The sequence below is a fragment of the Sarcophilus harrisii genome, chromosome 3 (genome assembly GCF_902635505.1).
Source record: "Sarcophilus harrisii chromosome 3, mSarHar1.11, whole genome shotgun sequence".
Taxonomy (NCBI): domain Eukaryota; kingdom Metazoa; phylum Chordata; class Mammalia; order Dasyuromorphia; family Dasyuridae; genus Sarcophilus; species Sarcophilus harrisii.
Window position 1 is genome coordinate 38,055,056 of NC_045428.1, and position 12,692 is coordinate 38,067,747.

The window sequence follows — 12,692 nt, forward strand, 5'->3', positions numbered from 1 at the left end:
TGGAAGTCACCTCAAAAACCATCATATCTAAACCCCTTATTTTATAGATAAGAAAACTCAGAAACAAAGGAATTAAATTATTTTCAGGGTACCACAGCACACTGGAGCAAGATGTCCTGCAGACTCTACTGCCTTATCCACTACATCATTCAGAGATTCACATGCTTCTGTGTCTCTCAAGTCCTGTGCATATCCAGTAATTGGCCCATTACCTAGCCAGAATGGAGAGCATGGGAGAGACAGAGAATATGGGGTGATTGAGAGAGAGGGTCAGAAAGAGAAGTATCCATTTTTCTTTCTTCACAGTCATTTATTCAAGTTAGCAATGGCCTGTTTGCTGAGACATCACTGATTTCTGAAAACCTAGTAACTGTTATTTTCACCAGAAAGAAGAAGTAACTATTTATATTATTATAAATATATTGCATGGGCTCCATGCCAACCCAAAGGGAAAGAGAACAAAAGGTCAGACTGCCCCATCTTTGTAATTAAAATAAATCATAATTTCAAACTCACAATGCTAAAGAAACTATGTAGTGTTAATAAGCTCACATTTAGATAGAGCTTTAAGGCTTCTGGAGGGCAAAATGTATATTATCTCCCTTGATTCTGTCAACTCTCTGAGGCATTCCAGGTGTGCTAGGAGTTCTCTGAGTTCCTATATTTTGTAGATGAGAACACTGGTAAGTGTCAGAGGCAGGATTTGAAATGACCTTCTTCTATTGCCCCACACCACCATCTAATCACATATTGATGTGATAATGATGATTATAATAAGTGCTATATTTTTCCAAAGAGAAGATGAGGTTGTTTTAAACCCAAGAAAACAAAGTTTGGGAACAACAAATCACTCCATACTCATGTATTATATACAATATACATGTATTACATACATGTATTACATCCAGGGAACTGTGAAGAAGGATGTAGCATCTATTGATTTGAAATTGAATGGGATTAATGTGAAAACCAATGAAAATTAATTTCAGTATAGAAGTGAAAGCATTAAAAAAACTGCTATTTAAGAACTGTCAACAAAACAATAATAAAATACAATACAGTGAGAGTAAATCAACATATTTTAAAGTATCTGCCGTGTGAAAAGCACTGTATTAGAAACTATAGTTAAAAAGAGAAAAGAACATGTGAAAAAATGTTCTGTAAAGAAATGAAAATTAAGACCACCTTGCACTCATCAGATTGGCTAACATGAGAAAAGGGAAAATGACAGCTGTTGGAGGAGATGCGGGGAAACAGGGACACTAATGCAATGTTAGAGTTGTGAACTGATCCAACCACTCTGGAGAATAATTTGGAATTATGCCCAAAAAGCTATAAAACCCTGAATAACCTTTGATCCAGCAAAACCACTACTAAGTCTGCATTCCAAAGAGATTAAAAAAAGGAAAAGGATCTATACACACAAAATATTTATAGCAACTCATTGTGGGGTCAAAGAATTGGAAACTGAGGGAATGTCCATCAATTAAGGAGTGGCCAAACAAGTTATAGTATATGATTGTGATGAAACACTATTTGTTGTTAGAAATGACAAACCATAGTGTTTTAGAAAAAACCTGGTAAGACTTAAATGAACTAATACAAAATAAAGTGAACAGAACCCAGAGAACATTGTGCACAGTGACAATCCTATTGTAATGATTAATCCTGAAAGACCTAACTATTCTCAGCAATAAATAATTGGAGAGAACTTATCACTGAGAATGGTATCCACCTCCAGAGAAAGAACTGATGGAGTCTGATTGCAGATGGAAGCATAATTTTTTTCACTTTATTTTTCTTGTTCTTTTGTAACATGACTAATATGGAAATATGTCTTGCATGGTTTCACGTGTATAATGATGTCAATTGGCTGCCTGAAGGAGGGATAAGAAGGAAATAATTTGCAACTCATTTTTAAATGAACATTAAAAATAATAATTCTTTAAAAGATGAGAGAAAAAAATCCTTTCCTCAAGAAGTTTTCTCTACCTCTTTGCCTCTATTTTTTTTAGTTTCTCTCACTTCCTTCAAAACTCAGTTTAAATATCTGCTTCAGCAGGAGGCCTTTCCCAGCCTTATACCCAATACCTCCATTGCTAGTGCCTTCCCCCTTAAGGATGGTTACCCTGTATCTACTTCATATCTATGATGTATACATTAAACTTATTGCTGTAGTGTTATCACCCCCTTCATAATATGAGTTCCTTGGGGACAAGATTAGTTTTTACTCCTTGTATTCCCAGCACTTAGCACAAATTCTGGCACAAATTAGGTGCTTAACAGATGTTTATTGATGGATTAAATTCTTATAATCAGAAAAAAAATTTACTAAGCATGAACCCTCAAAAAATTCCAAGTTTAGATAAAGTACCTCCCTACTTCAAGGAGCATATAGTTTGGTAGAGGGTAGAACATAAACAGAGATAATTTTCATATACAATATTACACAGCAATTACTTTGGATAGTAGAGAGAGCTAAGTGACTTTTGAAGTGCTAAGAGATCATATTGGAAATCAACAGCTATAGTGAAAGGCATTTTCCCCTAGAAGATCTCATTTTATTCTTCATCAGGGCATGTCTGGAGACACAGACAAGCAGTTTGACAAATTTGTGATATACAAAACTAGGGAAGGAATGCCAATGATTAGTGGGGGAAAAATATTGCTGAATTGGGATGAAGTAGCTAAAAAGATTAATATACCTGAGTGCCAATTCAACTGCCAGCCTTGGGTGTTGTTAAAAAGGACTCCAAATGTATGGATTTTGGCATGAAGAATTTGCTAGCTCAACAACTTACAAATTATTTTCTTTAGGAAAAAAAATCTTTCCAATTGGACAGTAAATTTATTCATTCTGAATCAAGGAAGCAATCTCAACACAAATGAACCATACCAAGGGTGGAATGACTAGAGCTCTGTCCCAAGCTGCTGAAATTGAGAAGGTACTATCAGCATTTGCAATCTTTTAGTACCAAACACACTTAACTGGTTTTAGCCAATTCCTCCCTGATCCTTATCCCTCTCCTCTCATCTCTACCCTAGCTGTCCTCCTGAAACTTCCTGTACTAGATTCTCTCCTTAAAAGGTTCCTTTGGGGTTTCACTTCCCATATCTTCAACTAGGTGAAGCTGTGGAGAAAGCACTAGGCTTGGAGTAAGGAAGACCTGATTTTAAATCTTACCTTAGACACTTACTAGCTGTGATGAAGTCATTTACCCACTCTCTACCTCAGTTTCCTCAACTGTAAAATTGAGGGAGTTAAACCTGATGGCCCTTAAGGTTCCTTCCAACTCTACATTTGTGATCTATAAAATTTGCTTTAAAAAACCTAATAGTATTTTATTTTCTTTCTATTACATATATAGTTTTGAATTCATTTTTGTAAGATTTTAAGCTCCACATTTTTTCTCCCTCCCTCCCCAAACCCCAAGAAGCAATTTGATATAGATTATACACTTAAAAGCATGTTAAGCATATTTCCACATTAGTCGTGTTACAAAAGACTCAGAACAAAAGGAAAAAGCCAGGAGAAAAAAAAAAGTGAAAATTAGGCAGTTTGATCTGTATTCAGATTCCATAGTTCTTTCTCTGAATGTGGTCAACATTTTCCATGGAGAGTCTTGCAATTATCTTAGTTCTTCTCAGTAATGCAATAATCCAAGTCAATTAAAACTGTTCATCACACAATGCTGTTGTTATTATTTAGAATGCTTCCCTGGTTCTGTTCATTTCACTCAGCATCAATTCATACAAATCTTTCCAGGTTTTTCTGAAAATCTTCCTGCTCAGCATTTCTTATAGCACAATACTATTCCATTACATTCATATAGCACCACATGTTCAACCATTCCCCAAATGATGGACTTTCTCTCAATTTCCAATTCTTTGCTACCACAAAAAAGAGCTGCCATAAGTATTTATGTGTGTGTGTGTGTGTGTTACCCTTTTTTAATGATCTCTTTGGGATTAAAAATTTATTTTTTCCTTTTAAAATTTTTATTTGAGAGTATTTTTCCATGGTATTTGTCTTAGAAAGCAACATTGCTACCAAATAGAATCAAAGATTTAGAACTAAGAAAGCCTTCATCTAGTCCAACCTCTTCATTTTACAAAGAAGGAAACTGAGGCACTAAGAAGTAGAATGACTTCCCAAGGTCATATAAAAACAGGTAAAATATTTGGAATATTGTAGTTGTAATATAGGTCCACAACCTGAAGCCCAGCTCTCTTTTTGATACCCCACTCTGCCCTTGCTAGTTGTGGCTCCAGTCAGACACCAAGATTCATTTCATACACAGCTGTAATGGTGAGGAGGGCAACAGGGATGTGAAAGCCAACAGATATTCCAAATGATGATCACAGATTTACAGATTCACAGAATGTGATGGCCAAAGGGGAACTTATCTAGTACAATCTCCTCACTTTATAGACAAAAAAAATCCAAAACCTGAGGAGTCATGCTGTTAAATGATGTCACACAACTAATTAGCTCCAGTCCAAGGCAGCTTCCCTGTCTGTACTCTGAAGCCAAGAGTATGCACCTGGACAGCCTTTCCCCTCTGCATCGCCATTTGCTCTAGGCAGGCAGCTTCATTTACTATCAGCCTGAGAAATCAGAATTATCAAGGAAGTTCTGCTGGAATACAATGACACATGATAGAAATAATGTCTTCTGAATCCAAACACCTGTGCTACTGTTCTCCTGATTAAATGGGGAACAGTTTGAGATCTGACATCATAGGGTAGATTTACACATGATAGAGCATGTGTTGTTTATGAGGAGCAGAAACATTAAATCATTTGCCTAAGGTCATACAGCAGACCAGTTCAAAGCCAGGACTGTGAACTGCATCTCTTGGCTTCCATTTCAGCCCTTTCTCAGCAACACTGTCCAGCTGCTAATGCTTCCTTATATTTATTTTACATATGAAGCCCCTTTTTATATTCCCACAGAAAGTTAAAGAACTTTAATATAGACTCGTGGCTTTTTAGGACTATTTGTAACAATAGTAATAATAACAATAATATTTAGGTAGTACTTTAGTACAATAGTACAGTGAGATATATTATTATCACCCCTATTTTACAGATAAGGAAGCTAAGGTTAAGTGACATGCTTAGGATCTCACAGGAAATATTTCATGCAGAATTTGAACTCAGATCTTCCTGATTTTGTGTCTAATACTCTACTTGTACTAGTTAGTTTTCTTCGGTATTGTATGATCCACTCATAGCAAATACTAACTCAGAACTCATTGAAGATCAGTTTATCTTTATCTGGAGGCAAAATTCACTTTTTAAAGAAGTATGGACAACAAATAAATATTTTTAAGAGAGCAAGAAACTTGTAAAGATGAGAAATATCATTCCTTCAACTGTCTTCAAAATCTCCTCACCTGGCCTTTCTTCTTTCCAATCTTAGAGGAAAAAGTAATCTTCCTCCTGTCATAAGCTATGCCTCCACTCTCCAATCCTATTCCCTTCCATCATATTCATGATCTTGCTCCCTCAACTAATCATTCTAGCGTGTACATCTGTAATGAATCCATTTTTCACAGCTCTATCCCTCAGCCCATGAGCATGTCCAGATCTCCCCAATCCTCCCCCAAAAAAGTCTCTTCATTTGAAAACATCCTCAAAATAACAGTCTCTCTCTTTTCCCCTTTACTGCCAAAGTCCTTGAAAAAAGTATTCATTGCCTTTGTTTTCTTTCCACCTTTGGGCTACCATAACACTGTTTTTTGGTTCTCTCCCTATCTCTCTAACTGCTTCTTCTCTGTATTTTTTAGTAATAGCTCAACTTTCTTTCATCCTTTATATATGATGAGTGCTCCCCAAGGGTTTCTTTTAACTAACTTCTCACACTGTATCCCTTCTTTTGGGTCTTACGACATAGCTTTACTAAGCCCTTCTAAGGCAGGTGGTTCCAAAATTCAGTCACTACCTGGAACATCAATCCCAAATTCCCAACTGCTTTTTGGATATCTCTACCTGACCCAATTCAATTGAATTCAAGCATTACCTAGGTATCAATCATATGTCAAGCATTGTGCCATACAATGAAGATTCAAAGGTCCTTGCCCTCAAGGAACACACATTCTAAGAGTGAAGACACAGAACAATAAATATGAAGTACATATTTTTGTATATACAAAATTTATATGAGATAAATGCAAAGCAATTTTGTGGAAAGAGGAGGGATTAATAAATAAAGACATTGGTAAAGGCCCTGCCTAGGAACTAGAAGTTGAAAGGATTATAGGAATCTAAGGATTTTGAGAAGTGGAAGTGAGAAGGGAACATTCTAGAAATGAAAGTAGACAGGGCAAAAGTATGAAGGCTGGGATAGAATATTATCTACAAGGAAAACAGTATGTAGACCAGTGAGTCTTCAAAAATGAATAATGTGATATTCTGGAAAGATTAGGACCCAGATTGTGAATACTATACAGATGTATTTGTATTTTCTTTAAGGTACATAAAGCATTCTCTTCCTCAAAAGACTTAGATATTTAAATCAATCATCAAACACTGATTAACTTATTACAAAGTGCCAGGCACTGTGCTAAGTGCTAGGATTACAAAAAATAAAATAAAAAGCAAAACCTGCCCCTAACCTCAGAGAGCCTACAATCTAAGGAGACAATGTGTAGATAGATACATGTAACATACATAGGATCATATACTTAGATTTGGGGAAAAAAAGTTTATAGTTCATTGAGTCCACCCCCCTCATGTTACATATGAAGTAAATTCAGACTTTCCATCAAAGCTGAATATTCACCACTCCCTAAGTACACCCTGTGATTTCCCATTTCCATGTTTTTGCTCACATAATTTCCAGTGTGTGGAATGCCTCCTACACAACATCTGTGTACTGAAATCCTGCCCATTCTTCAAGGCTCATTTCAAGCATCATTCCCTCCAGCCACTCTTCCCTGATATCTCCAGCCAAAAATGATCTTTTCCTCTCCTGCCCCAATTTATATCTTGTTTTTCATTCTTATACACTTATTATATTCTTCTTTATGTCATAGCTATTTTTCTTGTCTGTTCTATAGATAGGTTAAATCTCTTGATATCCAATGTTCCATTCAAATTGGACCACTCACCCTTCCCTGAATGCGGTCCATGCTTTTCCTCCTTCAGCTTTTGTGTGACTTATTCCCTATGCCTAGAATCCCAGGTTCCTCCAACCCCCATCATCCTCACCTGTTTAAAGCTGAGTAATTCTCCAAAGCCGGATGGTACTTATGATAATAAACACATATCAGCCAACTGGCCTAGAGAATTGAGCAATGCATCAGCAACTTTTAGAACTGCAGGAAAATAGAGTTCTGAATGACATCTCTTGTTGTCTCCCCCCCCCCTTTTTTAATTTGAATGAAGTGTGAAGGACTGGGGGGAAAGGGGAAGGATGGTCAGGATAGCAGCTCCATGAGGTAAGCTGCCATATTTGAGATGAATTTCTTCTTTTCTTCTCATTTTATCTCACCATTTGACCATGTCACTTATTATATTCCTCAGATGAGGTCTCAGTACTATCTATCCCCAATACAGCCAAAGACGAACTTCAATGACACTTTGACCAGAAAATGAAAGACCTTGAATTTGGCTCAATGGACAAGAAAAGCATGACAAGCCATCCATCAACGCTAGGGTTTAGGAAATTTCTGTGCAATTATTCTTGGCTTGGGGACACACACACACAAAAAAAAAATGTACACTGGAAGTCTGTGGCTCCACCGAAAGAGAAGGAAACAAGTTCTCATGAGCAATTCAAATTTACAAAGGAATCTTGAGAGTATATACTTCTTGTTGGTTGCTCAGTGTGTAACTATCCTTATCACTAAGATAATCACAATCACTGAGATTGGAAATGTAGATTTAGGGTTTTTTAAGACTTATGATGTCTTCTGGTAATTAACCCTCTTCCAACCCCAATATTTATCCTCTTCCTTCTGCCATCCAATACTTCCTTGTAACAAAGAAAAATAAGTAAGAAAAAAATTGAACAATTAGGAAAAACCTCATCAGATTGCATATGCAACCTTTTTAATCTTTTGGAGAAAATCAGAATTACAGGTTCTCCTGACTCCAAAGCTAGTACCCTATCCATTGCACCTCACTGCTCCTTTTTAAATTTTTTATTTTATTTTTTCACATGCAACATCCTGAATCTGTTGTCCTTTTCTACCAAGAAAGTGAGTTTTATCATTTCTCCAGAACTAATATTGGTGATTGCAACTTATTAAAAGTCCATGGCCTTTTAAAGAGTCTTTTTATTTATACTATTATAGTTACACATAATGCTCTCCTAATTCTGTTTTCCTTATTCTGTGCCAGTTCAGGTCCTCCTACATTTCTCTTCATTCAATTCAGCTCAGCATTTTTAAAGTATCAACTATGTGTCAAATACTGTGCTAAATACTGTGGATACAAATACAAAAAAATGAAATTATCTTTACCTTCCAGAAATTTATACAGAATATCCCAAAAGTCTTAGGTTTTAACCTACTGAACCTTAAAGCCTCACTTCAACTTTTGGAGCACTGAATTGGACTTTTTAAGTGTAAAAGGGGGAAAGAAGGGGACATTGGAATTAAAAGGAGGTAGGGAAATACCAACTTCCCCAAAAAGGAAAAGGCCAAAGGTTTATTTGGGAGCAATTTGATTTAGATCTATAGATTCACTTGGGAGACTAGTTTGGGCAACTAGACTTCTCTAAAGGAAATTATTAGTTCTTCCATTTCCTTAGTCTGAAGAATGGTCTAGTTCTGGATCACCCCTATAGATATAGGTCCAGGGACTGGCTGGATGACTTTGGATCCAGGAGAGCCCATCAAATCCCAGATATTAAGTTTAGAATGTAAGCCTAACAGTGTGCGAATGCATCATGCATGTTGTCAACTGGCTAAATGTGTGACCTTGGATTAGTCACCTTGTGTGAGCCTCAATTTCCTCATCCCAAAATGGAAATGGCAAGACTTATAATATTTCCCCGACAGAGTTGTTGGTAAACTCACGTGAGACAACATATAAAAAGTGTTTTGTATACCTTAAAACACCACAGAAATAACAATTGTTAACAGGCATCTGGGAGGCATAATGGACAGAACACTGGCTCTGGAGACAGGAAGATCTGAAGTCAAAGCTTGCCTCAGTTACTTACTAGCTTCAAGGTCTGTGTATGTCATTAAATACATCTGCCATTTCTTCATTTAGAATATGCAAACAATAACACCTGCCTCCCTGGGTTGTTGTAAGGGTCAAATGAGATAATACTTGAAAATCCTTTGCAAGTCTCTATAAGTGCTATATAAATGCTAGGATATTATTATTATCGTCATTATTGAACATTACTTTCTTAAACTAAAGTATATTAAAAAGAAAATTATTTATTTTTTTGGAGATAAAGTTTAGTACAAGCCCCAAGACATGAGAAATAACATTCCATGTCTGCCCTCCTGGGTTGGTTCTCCATTGATAGAAAGAGAAAAAAGAATAGTCTCAGATATACATCAGAAAGAAATATAAAAGTAGCATCAATACAGTATTAAAAAAAAATGATTCCCTTCTCTCCCTCACTCTAGTTGGCTTGTTTCTCCCTTCTTAGAACCAAGGAAGTAGCTACATCATTGTACCTAGAATCCAGAAGTCTTGAGTTGGGTCTCATATGTACATTATGTAACCCTGCACAAGTCATTTAACCTCTTCTGCCTCAAGTTTCCCCAACTGTAAAAACACTTTTCTCAAAGTGTTGTTGTGAGGATCAAATAAGATAATATCTATAAAGCACATAACACATACCAAAACAATAAATTTCTGTTTTCCCCCTTTCTCTAGTCTAATTTTTTTTATTTACTTCATCTCAGTAACCTCTCTCTATTTACACTCTTATAAATTAACTTTGAACTGGCTAATGGACAAAGGCATAGAAAACTAAAAATTTTTGTGATCTCAGGGAGAAGAAATCAGTCCTCTGCTGCTTCCCTATACATCTACTTAAAGAGTCTGGATAGATCTCTCACTCTTTCTAGACTGATTGGTTTCTCCAACCCCAGCATTTATTTGCAATAATTATTCGTTGTCACCAATTTCTCTATTTAACAATGGGAATAAGTGTAGTTAAAGAAACAATAGAGCTATGGGGCTTATGGTGGAGGGGAACAATCCATGGGTAGACACAACCAGCATGAATTACTGCCAACTGAAAGAGAGAAATGACTGCTCTAATCTCTTTCTCATCTGGAGAGAGATCTTGGCAGTTGTGCCCTTATCCAAGTTATAGAATAGGGATTTTTTTCTGTAAGGGAATTTGGGATCATTCTCCAAAATGGGGACCATTTCTCATCGGTCAAACTTTCTATAGGCCCCAAATCAAAGAACGCTGCTAATAGCAGCAGCCTTTGCTACAAATTTCCCTCATTGTCACATAAATCAGGGACCACCGCTCTTCTTGCCACCTCTCAATTAGTTACAAGCCATAAATAATTTTAATATATTAATGATGTATTCAATGTATCTTTTATATTTCGTCTGGATTTCTCCTCTTTCCTCTTCATTCCCTATCTCATATTATACTTTTTTATGTTCATGTTAGGTCTCCCTAGTACAACATGGATTCCTAGAAGACTAGAGCTATGTCCCTGTTATCTTTGTATTCCTAATACTTGTCGTTATGACTTTACATTATTATAGATAATCAAAAAGTGCTTATTTAATTGGGCTGAATTAAATTTGGTAAGATATAACGGAAGAAACTTGCCCATTGGAAAGACAGTTGGAATGTACAGTCTCTTACACATTTTTATGCTTGTATGATCTATGAAAACTTCTGGTTCTTCATTTCCACTTATATAAACATGTTTCCATTCCCAAAAAGAACCCTGATAATAGCCTGGGTGATCAGAAGACCATTAGCTATTGAAACATGATGACAGGATGTAGAATAAACCCTCTGGGGGAAGAAGGAAGCTAAAGAAGGGAAGTAGATTAGGACCCATGCTAAACTGAGACTAGCATTAAGTAAGCTTCTAATAAGCACTTATTAGAGGACTTTGACGATGCTTACCATTTTTTGGAAGTGAATCCCCAATGACAGTAAACAAGGATGAGGTCTTGCCTGAAGCAGATGGTTGGGCAGATGGTAGATTGTTCCTTTTTTTCTGGAGTTTCATTTTTATAAAATATATATGGTATGCAAGACTTTTGGGTCTGGTTTTAATTCCTGAATCTTAAATAGCAAATATTTCTGATGCTGGTAATACTTTCTTATCCTCAGCTCAAAGCATGTGTATATGTGATCAAAAACTACTCAATTCTGTCATTATCTGCACATCTACACTTGGAGGCGTCATGGTGTAATGGAAAAATTACTGATCAGGAAACTGAGAGATCTGGCTTCTAATCCAGGCTTTAAGACCAATGGCTCCTCCACCTGCTCAAATAACATAACTTCTCTGGACCTCAAATCATCATTGGTCAAATAAGTATTAAATAAGACTAACTCAATTAACTTCAAACATTAGACATCAATTACTATGTAGGAAGGTTCTTGTTAAATCTGCTAAAATTAACTTTAAAAAATAATGACCAAAAGTCTCTGTAGGAGGAAGCAAATAACTAGAAAGAATGAAAGAAAATATCCATTTCCTTCAATAATAATGTTCACATTTATTGTAATGCTTTAAGTATTAAGCAAAAAATGTTATTTTAATTTTATAGATAAGAAAAAAATAATTTATTGACTTAGCGAGGGTCATAAAGCTAAAGTCTGAAGTGAAATTCAAATTTAGTTATTCCTTGAAATGGTATCCCTCTTAGAGTTAGAAAACTCTGATTCCTCCCTTAAAAACTTAAAAACATGTAGAAAGTGCTCTGAAAACAGATAAATGCTGCCTCTGATAAGGAATGGGTCAATTTAAAAATGTCCATAAAATGTCCTGGGATCACTACAGTATTCCATAATGTCATTACTTTGGATCATAGATTTAGAATTTAAAAGAATCTTGGAAACCATTTGCTTCAATCCTTAATTTTATAGAGATAAAGCAGTTAAATCTTATGGAAGAAACAATCATTGTGACTTAGGTAACAGTGGTAAACAAAGACCTGAATCAAGAGCACTCAGGAAACTCAAATTTTATACAGCAGCAACTGCTGAAAAACTCAATGTGTGAGGTCAATCAGCTGTGAAGTAAATGGAGATCTTATTTAAAGTGTGGCACAATGGAAATTGTATTTGGGGTAAGAGAATTGGGGCTTGAATTCCAGCTCTGCTACTTAACTATTTAGGTGCTCTGGGTCTCTATTTCTTTATTTTTAAAATGAAAGGCTGCATTTGGTTACATCTATTCTTCCTTCCAGTTCTTAAGTTTAAATTCTATGACCCTTATTTTCCTTAAAGTACAAAAATGAATGGAAAATAAATTGAAACAGCTAACATTTCTTGAGGGTACTCTTACATTTATCAGTGACATGCTCTTTGCTCTTTAATCATATTCCTTCCCTTTAATCCAATTTGTGAAATAAAATAAGCAAACATAGAACTATAAAAAGCAAGCTTGAGATGATACAGAATAGAATATATTGAAGTCAGTACATCTACTGCTTAGTATCTGTGTACCTTTGGATAAGTATATTCACCTCCATGCCTCTTAGGTTTCTTCATCTGTAGAATCAGGAAG